The sequence below is a fragment of the Leptonychotes weddellii genome, unplaced genomic scaffold (assembly GCF_054177405.1).
Source record: "Leptonychotes weddellii isolate Sample4059 unplaced genomic scaffold, ASM5417740v2 HiC_scaffold_18153, whole genome shotgun sequence".
In the NCBI taxonomy this organism is placed as follows: Eukaryota; Metazoa; Chordata; class Mammalia; order Carnivora; family Phocidae; genus Leptonychotes; species Leptonychotes weddellii.
The window spans coordinates 1-3957 of NW_027765939.1; the positions used below are offsets into that span (position 1 = coordinate 1).

General features: G+C 56.3%; 1 long non-coding RNA gene across 1 annotated transcript; it reads left to right on the forward strand.

Annotated features, from left to right (window-relative positions):
• Positions 1-32: 32 nt before the first annotated feature.
• Positions 33-3802, forward strand: LOC145718595 (uncharacterized; the record flags this gene model as incomplete). Its single annotated transcript, XR_014141910.1, has 4 exons — positions 33-2384; positions 2459-2579; positions 2761-2883; positions 3726-3802. It is a non-coding gene; the product is annotated as an uncharacterized LOC145718595 (long non-coding RNA).
• Positions 3803-3957: the final 155 nt, after the last annotated feature.

Genomic DNA, 3957 nt, shown 5'->3' on the forward strand with positions numbered 1-3957 from the left:
GAAGTCCTTCGGACTGTTCATTTCTCTTCAGTAGCTTTTTCTGTCTGTTTGGATCAGATACATTTTATTGACTTATCTTCATGTTCACGGACATCTGCCAGTCTTTCCCATTCTGCTCTTGGACCTAGGCACTGAATTTTTTTATCTCTGTTACTGTATTTTGAACTCTAAAATTTCCAGTTTGCTCTTTTCTAGATCTCCTCTTTGCTGAGATTTTCTTTTTTGCCAATTGTCTTAATGTGATTACTGTCGAAACATTTTTATGATAACAGCTGTGACGTCTTTGTCAGATAAGTCTAACGTCTGTCATCTTGGTGTTGGTGGCTGCTGATTGCCTTCACCTGGGAGCTGAGATTTTCCTGGTTCTTTGTGTGCTCAGGAACTGTGGATTATATCCTGGCCATTTTGAATATCACGTTAGGGGGCTGCGTGTTTAAATCCTACAGAGAATGTTGGTATTTTGCTCTGCCAGCGACCCACCGGGTTTGGTTCAGGCTGCAGGTGACCCCCTGCCTTCTGTGGGGTGTGGTTCCGATGTTCAGATTTCAAAGCCTCTGCCGTGCTCTTTGGATCTGTCCTGGGTGTGCTGGTCAGTGGGCAGGATAGGATCTGGCAGGTGGTCTGTGAGTTTAATTCTCCGAAGTTTGTGGTGTAATATTTAGGGTCAGATCTGTGCATCTGCAGCCCGCGCTGCACCTTGGCATTCACAGACAACCTTACGGTGTTGTTTTTTCCCTCCGTCCTGTACATTTCCCTTCTCTGGGGTTCCTCCTCTCCGTCCTCCAGCCAGGAAGCTGGGGCTTTAGTTACCCTGCTCTGCTGTGTGCTTCCATGGCCGCATCCAGGGTCACCTGGTGTGGGGTACACAGAGAAGACCAAAAGCCTTGTCACAGCCTTCTGGGGTCACAGCTCTGCTGTGTGGAGGGGAAGCTTCTCCCCCCTCAGAGTTTTGACTCTGCACGTTCCTGTAACTGCCGCTGTCCCCACTGCCACAGGGCTCCTTGTGGCCTGGGGCATGAGAGGAGGAAGAAAAGGACAAACCAGAATCGGGGTTTCTGCATACTCTAAGCATTAGACGTCCCCTTTCCACTCCCTGAGTCAGAACGAGAGGGCCTTTCGCAGATTCTGTGTGCACCCCACAGGTCCCTTTGGGGTTTCAGACCTCACTGAGTTTAGACTAGAGGAAGAATAATGGTAAACTTCCTGCAGTTCAGTGATGCTTCAAAGCGTGATCTTCCCCCTCTGCCTGCTCACATAGGCCTCACATAGCTGCTCCGTGCAGTCGGGTTTTATAGGCACATTCAGTGGGAGAGGCTGCTTGGAGTGTGTCTACCCTCAACCAGGAGAAACCCTTCTCTGCATCTTTAGGGTTATATTACCTTGGGGCCAGATTTCTAGGTGGGAAATCTGCAGTCAAGGTCAGAGGCCAAGGGGAAATGGATAGTCACTCATGCAGGGAGAGGGGCCTATGGGTGGCCAAGCCCAGAGGTGAGAGTCTGATGGGAGCCAGGAGAGGGGGATAGAGGGGGCAGCTCTGGTCCATGCACTTAGCCATTAGGGGGCAAGTACCAGTCTTGTCCTTGGCCAGGGAGGGCTCGGAGCCCCCACCTATGCCCTCTGGTTGTCCACTGCTGTGCCTCTGGGGCCTTCTGGGCATGCGGAGGAGGAGGGGCCCAGCATTGATCTGCTGAACAACCAACTAGTACTTTAAAAAAGTTGTAAAAATTGTCATGTACCTGTATCACAGGGAGTTTGGAAAATATGCCATCCTTAATACATCTCCCCAGCTTGTGGTAATCTGTGTTAGCACTTGGCCATATTTCATTTTTTAAAAAATATTGAGAAACACAAAAGAGTGTGTGTGTGTGTGTGTGTACACATAGTATAAACAGAGCATGGTACTAATAGATGAACACTTATGTACCCACCACCCCCTGTGTAGAGCATTAACCCCAACTTCTACAGCTGTCTCTCCCTTCCCGGTCTCATCCTTCCATCTCTTCCCAAGTGCACTTTAACATAGTTCTAATCAGAACATTTATCCGATTTTGAGCCTGATTTTTGTGCTGCTGTGACTTGGCAGGGTTCAGTCAAAGGCACTTGGGAGGCCTTATGGTCCCCGACCCCTAGGCCTCAATCTGGGGAGGGAGGCATGTTTGGGGGTGACTCTGCCTCTCAAGCAGTCTGGCCGGGGCCCGGGGGCCTCCCCCCGCCGCTGTACCAGGGCCTTGCTCACCCCCCCAACCCCCTCCCGCCCCGCCCCCCCCGCCCCAGGAGAAGGAGCGGCAGCGCCTAGAGAACCTGCGGCGGAAGGAGGAGGCCGAGCTGCTCCGCAGGCAGAAGGTAGAGGAAGACAAGCGGCGGCGGCTGGAGGAGGTGAAGCTGTAAGTGCTCTGGCTCCTGGCCCCAGCCCGGCCCGGCCTCGGCTCGGCTCCCCATGACTGCCCTGTGCCCGCAGGAAGCGTGAGGAGCGCCTCCGCAAGGTGCTGCAGGCCCGGGAGCGGGTGGAGCAGATGAAGGAGGAGAAGAAGAAGCAGATCGAGCAGAAGTTTGCTCAGATCGACGAGAAGACTGAGAAGGTGCGAGCCTCGGGCTGGTGGGCTGTACCCTGGTGGGCCCCAAGCAGGTCAGACTCGGGGGCCCATGGCTTCTGGGCACCTCTCCCCTGGGCCATGGGGAACAAGCCGGGTTTGCAGGGGCAGGGGGTGCAGAGTTCTGGGCCATTCTGCAGGGCTGAGTGAGGAGGGGTGTGCTCTGCAGGCCAAGGAGGAGCGGCTGGCTGAGGAGAAAGCCAAGAAAAAGGCAGCAGCCAGAAAGATGGAGGAGGTGGAGGCGCGCCGGAAGCAGGAAGAGGAGGCCCGGCGGCTCAGGCGGCTCCAACAGGTACGACGACAGGTGGGCCTCGGGCCTCGGGCATCGGGAAGGGTAGGGAAGGCTGGGCCGTGCCACTGCGCACACCCCACTCTGTTGGGTCGGTCTTGGTGGCTCTTGTGGCTTCAAGCCCGGAAGAGGTTGAACAAATGCCTTGGAGACGTGGACGGTGACAGTGACTGGCCTCCCGCGTCCTGTGGAGGTGACGGTTCGAGGGTTAAGAGTATAGACTCCGGAGCCTGACTTCCAGTCTCAGCTCTGCCGCTTGGCAGCTGTGTGACCCTGAGCGGGTCACCCGACCTGGCTGGGCGTCCGTTCCTTCAGGTACCAGTGGTATCTGCTTGATAGGGTTGGTGTGAGGACTGAACGTTTTGCCTCAAAGAGTAGGGGTTTGCTTCTTCCTGGGAACTGTCAGGCTTAGGACAGTAGGGAACACAGATCTGTCACTAGGGGGTTATAAATCCCAGTAACTGAAGTTTAGTTAGTATTTGCCAGCGCCCGACGCTGCTCGCAGTATGTCCGCTGTGTGAACTCCGCAGCTTTGTGAAGTTGTAGGTATTCCTGTTGTTCCCGCTTTATCAGTGAGGAAACCGGGGCCAGAGAGCTTAAGCCACTGGGCCGGGGTCACACAGCCGGAGAGTCTGGCTCCAGCGTCAACCCTTAAGTCGTGGCTCTGCTGCTGAGTGAAAAGCAGTTGTCCGTGGTGATTCTCGTGGAGCTTTGCCCGGGGTGTCCCCGCTGGGAGGGGAGCAGGCTGTCGGGCGGGCTGTCCTCGCTCCTTCCCGGACCTCCGCCTCTCACGTTGCCAGCCCAATGCTGGCCGGAGGCCCCTGACCTTGCTGTCTATTCACCAGGAGGAGGAAGAGCGGCGGCACCAAGAGCTGCTGCAGAAGAAGAAGGAGGAGGAGCAGGAGCGGCTCCGCGCTGAGAGGTGAGGGGCCTGCGCCCCAGCCGGCCAGCGTGGCGTCCTGGCGTCCTGCCGCCGCTTCCCTGGGGCCCTGGGGAAGGGAGGCGGCTCCCCCGCCTCACCTGGGGGTGTGCGAAAGGACGGGCTCTTCTCTGGTCGGGGACTGGGCCAGGGCGCGG